The sequence below is a fragment of the Ornithorhynchus anatinus genome, chromosome 17, assembly GCF_004115215.2.
Source record: "Ornithorhynchus anatinus isolate Pmale09 chromosome 17, mOrnAna1.pri.v4, whole genome shotgun sequence".
NCBI lineage: Eukaryota > Metazoa > Chordata > Mammalia > Monotremata > Ornithorhynchidae > Ornithorhynchus > Ornithorhynchus anatinus.
Genome location: NC_041744.1, coordinates 2742967 through 2755851, shown reverse-complemented (window position 1 = coordinate 2755851; position 12885 = coordinate 2742967).

The window sequence follows — 12885 nt, the reverse complement described above, 5'->3', positions numbered from 1 at the left end:
CTCATAGGAACATGGGGATTGAAAACTGTGAGCCCACATGGATTTGCTTGATTTACCCAACGTTTAACCAATACCACATTTACGATTATTATTTCGCTTTTCGGTCTCAGTTTCCTCATCTGTCAAATGGGAATTGAGACTGTGGGCCCCACGTGGGACAGAGACTGTGTCAACCTGACTAGCACGTCAAAAAGCGTAACCCCCCTCCCCTTGCCAAAAAAAACTTGGCTTTTGTGATGCCGTTGAAACTATAGGAGACTGGGAAGGCCGGGAGTTGGGAGACCAGGTTCTAGCCCCAAGTTTAACCTCGGTCGGTCTCAGTTTCCTCAACAGGAACAAGATATCGGACTTCCTCTGCTTAGATTGTAAGCTCTCTGCGATGTTCGCCACCACCCCTCTAGACCGTAAGCTCATTGTGGTAGGAATTGTCCGTTTATTTCTATTTATACTCACTCAAGCGCTTAGTACAGTGCTCTGCACATAGTAAGAGCTCAATAAATACGAATGAATAAATGAATGAGTGACCGAATGAATAAAACAGGGCTGTGTACAATCGATCGTCGCCTATCTACTTGAGTTCAGTGTATTCCACAGGTCCTTAATAAATATCATAATATTAAGGGAATCTGGCAACTTTCTGGGCTCGCTTTATTCACACCACCTCAGCCCTGCAGTGGTTATGTCCACATCCAGAATTTATTAATATCTCTTAAGATTATTATTGAGTGCTTATTAAGAACTTGTATATTTAATTTATTAAGAGTCCAGTGTTCTCATTCATTCATTCAATGTATTTACAGAGCGCTTACTGTGTGCAGCTCACTGTACTCGGCACTTGGGAGAGTCCAGTACAACAATAAACAGACATCCCTGCCACAACAAGCTCACAGTCTAGATCGCAAGCCCTGTGGGACCGGGGCCGTGTCCATTCTGATGATCCTCTATCCACCCACTGTTTAGCACAGAGTTTGGCTCATCAGGCTTAACGAATACCACTCTTGCTCTTTTTAGTGAAAAAGTACCAGACGGGGAGTCGGAGACCTTGGTCGAAGTCCCATCTCGCCACTTGCCAGCTGGGTGACCTTGGGTGAGTCACTTAACCGTCTTGTGTCTCAGTTTCCTCATCTGGAAAATGCAGTCTCATTCCTGTTCTCCCTTCCACTTAGACTGTGAGGCCGTGTCGGACAGGGACTATGTGCGAACTGATATTTACATCTATCCCAGCCTTTAGCATGTACTAAGTGCTTAGCAATCACTGTTATTATCATGAACAGCGTGGCTCAGTGAAAGAGCCCGGGCTTGGGAGTCAGCGGCTATGGTTCGAATCCCGGCTCTGCCACTTGTCAGCTTTGTGACTGCGGGCAAGTCACTTCACTTTCTATGCCTCAGTTACCTCAATCTATGAAGACTGTGAGCCTCACTTGGACAACCTGATGACCCTGTGTCTACCCCAGCGCTTAGAACAGTGCTCTGCACATAGTAAGTGCTTAACAAATACCAACATTATTAATAATGATGATGATATTATTATTATTAATAGGAGAAGGATGAGGAAGCAGCATGGCGAAGTAGATAGAGCACCGGCCTGGAGTCAGAAGTCATGGTTCTAACCCCGGCTCCGCCACTCATCTGCAGTGACCTTGAGGAAGTCACTTGGTTTCTCTATGCCTCAGTTACCTCATCTGAAATGGGGATTGAGACTGTGAGACCCGCATGGACAGGGACTGTGTCCAACCCAATTTTCTTGTATACACCCCAGTACTTAGTACAGTGTTTGCACACCAGTAAGCATTTAACAAATACCATAATTGTTTTCTGATTATCTTATATCAGTCCCAGGGCTGACACGTAATAAGTGCTTAACAAACACTGTTTTCTCTTTATTACTGTTACCATTATCATTATTATTATTATAAAGAGAGCTGTATGTTGAGCTCCAACTCCATCCCACATTGGCTAGGGCCCTTAGATGGGCCCGTTGCCCCCTACTCTGAACCTCAGTTTCCCCATCTGAACAGGAGGGTGGGGAGGGGGAGGACCTCGCACGCGGGCCTCCCTGCAGAGGCCAGAGCGGCATCGGGGATTCCCGGAATCCGGGCATGCGATGCCCTGTTGCCAGTCAGCCCAACATGCCGACCGCCTCAGAAAGCAAACGGAGAAATTCTGGGAAAAGTGATCTGCTGATCCAGGGCCGGCAGGGGAAGAGAGGAGAGCGGCCGGAAACCGGGTCTGAGCTCAGCTCTGAATTTAGAGCGGAGGCTGGAAGCCGCCGCACAGACAGAGACAGAGAGAGAGCAGCCTGAGCTTCCTCTTGAATTGGAAATGACTCATTCCAAGACAAACCCTTGATTTGTGAATGAACTGCATGACATCAGGCCCACACACAAACACTCTCTCCCTCTCTCTCTCTCTCTGCCATAGTCAGTGAAATGCAGAGTGGCCTAGTGGATGGAGCCCGGGTCTGGGAGTCAGAATGACCTGCTTCTAATCCTGACTCCGCCACTTGTCTGCTGGGTGACCTTGGACGAGTCACTTTACTTCTCTGGGCCTCAGTTCCCTCCTCTGGAAAATGGGGATTAAGACTGGGAGCCCCATGTGGACAGGGATTGGGCCCAAAACGATTAACTTGTATCCACCCCAGTGCTTAGTCCTGGGTCTGGCACATGGTATGTGTTTAACAATTACCACAGTCATTATAAACATTATTACTATTATTATTACTATTAATAATGACTTGGTCTCCACAACCTGTGTTGGCTGGCTGCTTTCAGGGTTCCTGTTGGGCACTTCTAGTGTGGGGGATTTCTGAAGGCTTCTCAAGTCCAAAACCTCACTCATCTAGGTCTCCCCTACTTCTGCCCTTTTCCATCTGCCGACCATGTTGAGGTGGGCCTGGGCCACGCTGATAAATGGCGCAGAAAATGGAGATAAAAAGAAATACTCCCGTCAACTTTGGCCCCCGTTTTCCTTAATAACTGTGGGGCTTGTCAAGCCCTTCCTACGTTTCAAGGGCTGGCAAGAGCTTAGTACAGTGCTCTGCACCTAGTAAGTGCTCAATAAATACTACTGAAGGAATGAATGAACAAGATGATAATCAGATCAGACACACTCTCTGCCCGACCTGGGACTCCCAGGTTAAATGACACTGTTTCGGCTGAGAAGCAGCGAGGCCTTTTGGATAAAGCACGGCCCTGGGAGCCAGAAGCACCTGATTTCTAATCTCAGCTCTGCCACGTGTCTGCTGTGTGACCTTGGGCAAGTCACTTCACTTCTCTGGGTCTCAGTTACCTGACCTGTAAAAAGGGAAATGAGACCGTGAGCCCCGTGTGAGACACGGACGGTGTCCAACTTGATTATCTTGTATCTCCACCGACTCTCAGTACAGAGCCTGGCACAGTAAGAACGTAACAACAGAAAAAAAGGGGTGGGAGGGAGACAGGCATTGAATCCCAATTTTCCAAAAACAGGAAGCTGAGGCTCAGGGAAGTTAAGCGACCTGCTCAGTGTCATACAACAAGCAAGCGGCAGTGCCGGAATTAAAAGCCGGGTCCTCCGACTCCTAAGCCCTGGGTTTTTTCCACTGTTTCGCCTTCTTTCTCTTTCTCCTTCATCCTGCTTTTCTCTCCAATTTGGTTTTAAATCATCTAGAGTCTGGGGTAGCGCTGCCTGGTTTATGTCTTGCATAACTCCCGGGCAAGACTTCAACTCCTGTAAGTCTCATGGCTGACAAGAAATGTCTAGTGGACGCTGAGTGATTTCGGGGAATCACAACAAAAGCTGCAGAGCCCAGCAAACCGATGGATCCCTCGATCCATCATCCAGGACTCGGGGAGGAGCCATTCACTGACCGATTGGAAGGATACTCTGCAGGATGAACATGGTCAATCAATTACTCATATTTATTGAGCGCTTGGTGTGTGCAGAGGACTGGAGTATTGAAGGACGCAGGCCTGGGAGTCAGAGGACCTGAGTTCGAATCCTAACTCGGCTACTTTCCTGCTGTGTGAATTTTTTTTTCTTAAAGGTATTTGTTCGCTTACTGTAAACCAGGCACTGTTCTAAGCACTGAGGTAGATACAAACTAATTAGGTTGGGCACAGTCCATGTACCACATGGGGCTCGAACTCATAATCCCCATTTTACAGATGAGGGGAACTGAGACACAGAAAGCAGAGTGACTTGCCCAAGGTTGCACAGCAGACTAGTGGCAGAGTCAGGATTAGAACCCAGGTCCTTCTGATCCCAAGTCCGTGTCTAACCATTGACCACGCTGCTTCTCCTTGAGTAAGTCACCTAAGTTGTCTGTGCCTCAGTTTCCTTATCTGCAAAAGTGGATTCAATACCTGTCTTCCCTCCTTACTTGGACCGTGAGTCCCAGGTGGACAGGGACTGTAATCAATTGATTATCTTGAGCCTACCCCAGCATTTAGTGTAGTGTCTGGCACATAGTAAGTGTGTGAAACAAATGTCACAGTTATTTTTAGCTGTTATGCTGGAATTGGGAAGAACATCAGAAAGGGCCAATTCTCAGGAACCCAAGATCCAAGGTGGGAGGGCAGAGGTAGAAAAATGGAACCCCCAAGAAGATCATAGCTTATAAATTGCTTTACCAATGACCCCCTGAACCCCTCTCCACCTCCTTTCCCCGCCCTCCCTTCCTACTCAAGCAACTCCCTGGCTTCTAATCCCAGCTCCACCACTTGTCTGCTCTGTGACCTTGGGTAAGTCACTTCACTTCTCTGGACCTCAGTTATCTTATCTGGGAAATTCATTCATTCAGTAGCATTTATTGAGCGCTTACTATGTGCAGAGCACTGTACTAATCACTTGGAATGTACAATTTGGCAACGGATAGAGACAATCCCCGCCCGATAACGGGCTCACAGTCTAATGAGACTGTGAAATAAGAATAAAGACTGTGAGCCCTATGTGGGACAGGGACTGTGTCCAACCTGATTAGACTGAATCTATCCCAGCACTCAGTACAGCGGCCGGCACATAGTAAGACCTTAAATGCCATAAAATAAGCGCTTAGGACAGTGCTCTGCACATAGTAAGCACTCGGTAAATTCCAGTGATTGATTGATTGAGGGGGGGCTTGTTTGGGGGAGCGGCTAAGCCACACTGAAATTCAAAGACAAACTGGAAGAAAACCCATGAAGGCGTTAGTCTGCCCCGCTCCCACTGCATCTCCCCCCCCGCCTCTCCCCTGTGGTCAAGAGGACTTCAGCTGTGGTCAAGGGGAAGGCCATTCTGGCCTCGAGTAAGATACTGAGTTTCGTTTTCTTCTCATCTCAGTGACTCAGGCCTGTTTATCACCTGCCAGCAGCTCTTCCAATTGCCACAGTGGGGAATTTGGGGATCGGAGGGATGGAATTGCACAATGGCCCGGTATTCCAGCGATGGAATTGCACAATGGCCCAGTGTTCCAAGGCAAGTAGATGAGGGAGGTCTGATTAGACTGTAAGTCCATCAAAGGGCAGGAACTGTCTCTGTTACCGATTTGTCCATTCCAAGCGCTTAGTACAGTGCTCTGCACATAGTAAGTGCTCAGTAAATACTATTGAAAGAATGAATGAATCAGGGTAACCTGTGGGAGGGTTTTGCCATGGCCCATATAATTACTTTGTATCTTCCCCAGCCTTTAGTACATAGTAGGTGCTGGATGAACATTATCATCACAGCTCTATACTGAGCACTTGGGAGCAGAAGTAGAGCCACAAAACATGACCCCTACCCTCAAGGGGTTTACAGTCACATCACTTCTCTGGGCCTCAGTTCCCTCATCTGGAAAATGGGGTTTAAGACTGTGAGCCCCACATGGGACAGGGACTGTGTCCAATCTGATAAGCCCGTTATTTTCCCCAGCACCAAGTACAGTGCCTGGCACATAATAAGCACTTAATGCCATTTTTTTTTTAATCCAGGAAAAAAACTCCTCCAATCCATGACTCTGAGACAAGCCCATTTTGGGACACGTATTCTGAGGCTCACTGACTACTTGACTCACCGAGTATCTATCACAGCCCTTCTGGGACCAGAGATGCCAAATTTTTCAACCGTGAGGGCAGAGGCAAGGAGGGGTCAGGGATGTTAGCAGGGATGGGCTTGGAAGAGTCAGCGGGTGCTTAACAAATACCAATAATTATTATTATTATCTGACTTCTCTGTGCCTCAGTTCCCTCATCTGTAAAATGAAGGAATTAAAGACCTGAAGCCCATGTGGGACAGAGACTGTGCCCACCTGATTTAGCTTTTATCTACCCCACTGCTTAATACAGTGCCTGGCAGACAGTAAGTGCTTAACAAATACCATAATTTTTTTGTAAGTTGTTCAGTCCCAGTGCTCCGCACACAGTAATCAGCAAATCTCCTTGAAGGCAAGGATTGTATCTTCTAACTCTACTGTCCTCTCCCAGATGCTCATTAGCAATCAATCAATGCTATTTATTGATCACTTACTGTGTGCAGAGCACGGTACTGAGCGCTTGGGAGAGGACAACAGAGTTGACAGACAGGTTCCCTGTCCACAATGAGCTTAAAGTCTAACTGGGGAGGCAGACAATAATATAAATAAATAGATATGGAAGTAAGTGCTGTGGGGCTGAGGGAGGGGGGAATAAAGGGAGCCAATCGAAGTGCAAGGGTGATAAAAAAAAAGGGAGAGGGAGAAGAGGAAATGAGACTTGGTTGGGGAAGCCCCCCTCGGAGGAGATGTGATTTTTAAGATGTGAATTAAGCACATAATCAAATGGTATTTATTGGAGTACTTACTATGCGCAGAGCACTGCTCTAAGCTCTTGGGAGAGTACAGTACAATAGAATTAGCAGAAACGTTCCCTGCCAGTAATGAGTTTACAATCTAGAGGGGGAGACAGACATTAATATAAACAAAGAAATGAGGCCTATGTGCTGTGCTGTGGGGTTGAGGGTGGAGTGAATATCAGGTGCTTAAAGGGGACACGTCCATCCAAGAGCAAAATCCTTCCTCCTCCTCTTCTTCTCCTCCTCCTCCTTCTCTCCCACCTTCTCCTCCTCCTCACCTGCCTTCCTCTCCTCCTCTTTCTTCTCATCCTCCTTCTCTTCCTTCTCATCCTTCTCCTCTTCCTTCTCATCCTCCTCCTCCACCTTCTCATCCCCTTCCTTTTCCCTCACCTTCTCCTTCTCTTCCTCCTCTTCCTCCTCCACCTTCTCCTCATCTTTCTTCTTCTCTTCCTTCTCATCCCCTTCCTTTTCCCCCATCTTCTCCTTCTCTTCCTCCTCTTCCTTCTCATCCTTCTCCTTCTTTACCTCCTCTCCTCCTATTTCCCCATCTTCTCCTCTTCCTCACACGCCTTCTTCTTCTCCTCCTCCTTCTCTTCCTTCTCATCCTGTTCCTCCTCCCCTGCATTCTTCTCCACTCTCCTCCCCTTTTCCTCCCCCACTCCTCCCCTCTTTTCCCCGACTCCTTCCCTTTTCCCCCCTCTTCCCCTTCTCCCTCCTTCCTCCCTAATCCTCCCCTCTTTTACCTACTCCTCCCCTCTTTTTCCCCTCTTCCCCCTCTCTTTTCCTCCCCATCCTCCCCACTTCCTTCCTCCCTCTGCCCTCCGTCCTCTTTCTCCCCACTCTTCCCTCTTCCTTCCTCCCTCGTTCCCTCTTCCTCCTTCCTCCTCCACCTCACCCCCCTCTCCTCTCATTTCCCTCAGCTCTTCCCTCCCCCACCACCCATCTCCCGCCCCCTTCAGAAGGGGTAGCCCATTTGGGGGCAGAGAGGTAGGGTAGGCACTGAGGCGCCCCTGGGCACCCGATGGCAAGGAGAGCAGGACATGCAAGGAGAGCAGGACATGCAAGGAGAGCAGGACAAGCCCCTGACAGGTGCCCCAAAAAGGCCACGAAGTGGCTCTTCTCGGGTCAGCGGGCAGGAAACCTGGTTTTCCACTTCTTTCTTTTTAAGAGAAAGTTGTTTCTGGGATTTTTCCCTGTGCAGGGGAAACCAGCATGGAAATTCCCAAGAAGCAAAACCTTTCAACTGCAAAAGCCACTTGAAGGTGGACTCCACAATGCCCAGCCCGTGTCCCGGCCCCTGATCTGCTCTTCCTCCATCGGGCAGGGGACTTCCAGGGGAACCTCGGGAAAGGGAGCCGGAGAGGAAGGGAAGGACCACAGCCACAGATAGTCAATCAATCAGTCCATCATATTTATGAGCTCTTACTGTGTGCAGAGCACTGTCCTAAGCCCTTGGGAGAGTAAAATATAATAAGTAGATATATTCCCTGCCCGCAATGAGCTTACAGTCTAGATGGGGAGACAGACATGAAATAGAAATTAATAAATGACAGTTATGGACATAAGGGCTGTGGGGCTGGGATCGAGGATGAAGAAAAGGGAAGCGAGTCAGGGCGACGCAGAGGAGTGGGAGAAGAGGAAAGGAGGCCTTAGTCAGGGAGACCTCTTGGAGGAGATGGGCCTTCAGTCCCTTTTACAGATGAGGGAACTGGAGGCCCAGAGAAGTGAGGTGTCTGCCCCAAGGTCACACCAGACAAGTGGTGGAGCTGGAAGTGGACAGTGCCCGGGCCCTGGGAGTCAGAATGACCGGGTTCTATCTCAGGTCGCCACGTGTCTGCTGTGTGATCTTGGGGCAAGTCACTTCACTTCTGCTGTGCCTCCAGTCCTCATCTGTAAATGGGATTAAGACTGTGAGCCCCACGAGGGACAGGGACTGTGTCCAACCTGATTATCTTGATTCTACCCAGCATTGGAATTGGTGTCTGGTACATCAATAAACATAAGTTCCACGATGAAGGTCATTGTGGGCAGGAAATGTACCTGTTTACTGTTGTATTGCACTCTCCCAAGTGCTTAGAATTATGAGGTATTCTTGCTAAGCGCCTTACCACGTGCCAGGCACCCGTACTGAGCGCCGGGGTGGATACAAGCGAATCGCGTCCGGACACGGCCCTTGTCCCACATGGGGCCCACAGTCTCAATCCCCATTTTACGGTTGAGGTAACTGAGGCCCAGAGAAGTGAAGTGACTTGCCCGAGGTCATACAGCAGACAAGTGGCGGAGCCGGGATTAGAACCCATGACCTCACTCCCAGGCCCGTGATCTATCCACTCTGCCAAGCTGCTTCTAGGACAGTGCTTTGCACATGGTAAGCGTTCAAGAAATACGACTGACTGACTATTACCATTATTATTACTGTTATTGTTCTGAATAGGAGGGAGAACAGGAATTGAATCCCACTGCACAGGTTCCCAGATTGAAGCTCCCCTTTTTCTTCTGCTTCCTCTACCCCCTCTTCACCTCTCCGCCGCTAAACCCTCTTCTCCCCCCTTTCCCTCTGCTCCTCCCCCTCTCCCGTCCCATCCCCTCAGCACTGTACTCGTCCCCTCAACTGTATAGATCTTCATCACCCTATTTATTTTGTTTAATGAGATGTACATCACCCTGATTCTATTTATTTACTATTGTTTTAATGAGATGTTCTTCCCCTTGACTCTGTTTATTGCCACTGTTCTCGTCTGCCCGTCTCCCCCGATTAGACCGTAAGCCCGGCAAAGGGCAGGGACCGTCTCTATCTGTTGCCGATTTGTCCATTCCAAGCGCTTAGTACAGTGCTCTGCACATAGTAAGCGCTCAATATATACTATTGAATGAATGAAACTGAGTCACTGAGAGGTGAAGTGACTCACCCAAGGTCACACAGCAGGCAGGTGGCGGAGGTGGGATACAAACTCCGGGTTTTCTGACCCTCAGGGCCCGGGCCCGCCTGACCTCCTTTCATCCTGGCAGAGAAATCCGGGAAAATTTGCTTTTCTGCGGTTCCGGACCCGGATTCCTCGGGTAGGTGACGCCCCCTTCTGGCCTTTCCCTATCTTTGCACAGAGCTCCTGCTTAATAATAATATTATTATTAATAATAATAATAATGGTATTTATTCATTCATCCAATCGTATTTCTTGAGCGCTTACTGTGTGAAGAGCACTGTACTAAGCGCTCGGGAAGTCCAGTTGGGCCACAGATAGAGACCATCCCTGCCCAACGACGGGCTCACGGTCTAGAAGGGGGAGACAGACAGGAAAACAAAACAAGTAGAGAGGCCTCAGTAGCATCAAGATAAATAGAATCATAGATATCGACACATCATTAATAAAATAAATGGAGTAGTAAATAATATATACGAAGATACACAAGGGCGGTGGAGAGGGGAAGGGGGGAAGAGCAGAGGGAGGGAGGAGGGGGAGTGGGGAGGGGAGGAGGGAAAGGGAGGGCTCAGTCTGGGAAGGCCTCCTGGAGGAGGTGAACTCTCAGTAGGGCTTTGAAGAGAGGGAGAGAATTAGTTTGGCAGATGTGAGGAGGGAGGGCGTTCCAGGCAGTAGTAGGACCTGGGCCTGGGGCCGATGGCGGGACAGGTGAGAATTTGTTAGGCTCTTACTATGTGCCAAGCACTGTTCTAAGCGTCCGGGTAGATGCAAGGTAATCAGGTTGTCCCACGTGGGGCTCACAGTCTGAACCCCATTTTACAGAGGAGGTAATTGATGCCTGTCTACTTGTTTTGTTGTCTGCCTCCCCACTTCAAGACTGTGAGGCCGTTGTTGGGTAAGGATTGTCTCTGTTGCCCAATTGGACTTCCCAAGCGCTTAGTACAGTGCTCTGCACACAGTAAACGCTCAATAAATACGATCGAATGAATGCAGCGGCTTGTACAAGGTCACGCAGCAGACAAGTGGGGGAGCAGGGATTAGAACTCACGTTCTCTGACTCCCAAGCCCAGGCTCTTGCCACTAAGCCAGGCTGCTTCTCTAATGTCTGTTATTCTTATTAATAATAATTATTATTATTATGGTACTTGTTAAGTGCTTCCTAGGTGCCAAGCACCGTTCTAAGCGCTGAGGTAGGTACAGTCTTAATCCCCATTTTGCAGATGAGATAACTGAGGCCCGGAGAAGCGAAGTGACTTCCCCAGAGTCACACAGCTGATAGGTAGTGGGGCAGGGATCAGAACCCACAACCTCTGACTCCCAAGCCCGAGCTCTTTCCACTAAGCTATGCTATAGTGTGATCTGCCCAGCGCTTAGTACAGTGCCGGGCGCACGGTAAGTGCTCAATATATAAGATGGAATGAGTGAATCTCTTGCAGGACCGAGCTTGCCAAGCCAGGGAGGGGTTGACCACAGGGTCCAGTTAAGACTAATCTAGCAAAAGGCACTCGTCAGCATCGCAGACCCGGAGGGGGCCGGGAGAGGAGAGGGGAAACTGAGTCTCGGGCCCCGGATAGGTAATCATCCCTGGCAGAGGGGGTCCCCGGGCAGCCTCCCTTGGGTCTCCTGCTGCTGAGGGACCTCCTCGCCCCCTCCCCCCCCCCCCCCCGAGCGGGCAGGGAATGTGTCCATTGTATTGTCCTCTCCCAAGCGCTTAGTACAGTGCTCTGCGCACAGAAAGCGCTCAATAAATATGTATGAATGGATGGATGGATGGATGGAAGGTCTCCAGCTACTGAGGGGAGCCCCGGCCTCCGGAATGGGCAGGGAATGTGTCGTCTTGTTGTTCTGTTGTGCCCTCCCAAGCGCTTAGTATAGTGCTCTGCACACAGTGAGGGCTCAATAAATACGAATGAATGACTGGATGGATGGATGGTCTCTAAATGCTGAGAGGACCCCTGACCCCGGGGCTAGGCAGGGAATGTGTCTTCTTATTGTTCTATTGCCCTCTCCCAAATGCTTAATATAGTGCTCTGCACACAGAAGTGCTCAATAAATACGAATGAATGAAATAATAATAATGGCATTCGTTAAACACTTTTCCTGTGCCTAGCACTATTCCAAGCCCGGGGGTAGATAGAAGGTAATGAGGTTGTCCCACGTGGGGCTCACAGTCTTCATCCCTATTTTTCAGATGAGGTCACTGAGGCCCAGAGAAGTGAAGTGACTTGCCCAAGGTCACACAGCAGACACGTGGCCGAGGCGGGATTGGAACCCACGACCTCTGACTCCCAAGCCCGGACTCTTTCCATTAGGTGACGCTGTTTCTCACAATATGGATGGACGAATGAATGAGTGAATAAGTGAATGGATGAGTGAGTGCATGCATGAATGAATGAATACATGAATGAATGGATGAATGAACGAACGAATGAACGAACGGACGGACGGACGGATGGATGGATGAATAAATGAATGAACGGATGGACGGACGGATGGTTGAACCAATGAACAGATGGATGGAAGGATGAATGGATGAATGAACAAACGAACGAATGGATGGATGGATGGATGAATGAATGAACGAACGGACGGACGGACGGGTGGATGGATGAATGAATGAATGAACGAATGAATGGATGGATGGATGAATGAACGAACGAACGAACGAATGGACGGATGGATGGCTGAATGAACGAATGAACAAATGAACAAATGGACGGATGGACGGATGGATGGATGGATGGATGGATGGACGAATGAATTGACGGATGGATGAACCAATGAACAAATGAACGGATGGATGGATGGATGGATGGATGGATGGATGGATGGATGGATGGATGGATGGATGATGGATGGATGGATGGATGGATGAACGAATGGATGGATGGATGTGGTGAATGAATGAATGAATGAACTAAAGAACGAACGAACAGATGGATGGATGAAATGAATGAACGGACGGACGACGAACAGAATGAATGAACGGACGGATGGTGAATGGATGAATGAGCGAATGAACAAATGAATGGATGGATGAATGAATGAACGAACGAACGGATGGATGGATGAATGAAAGGTCTCCAGCTGCTGAACTCCCCCTCCCTCCCGGGGAATCAAGGCCCCGCCCCCTCCGTGGGCATTGGCCCACTGAAGGCTTCGGCCCGCTCCCCATTGGTCGCGGCCTTCGCTTCATTTG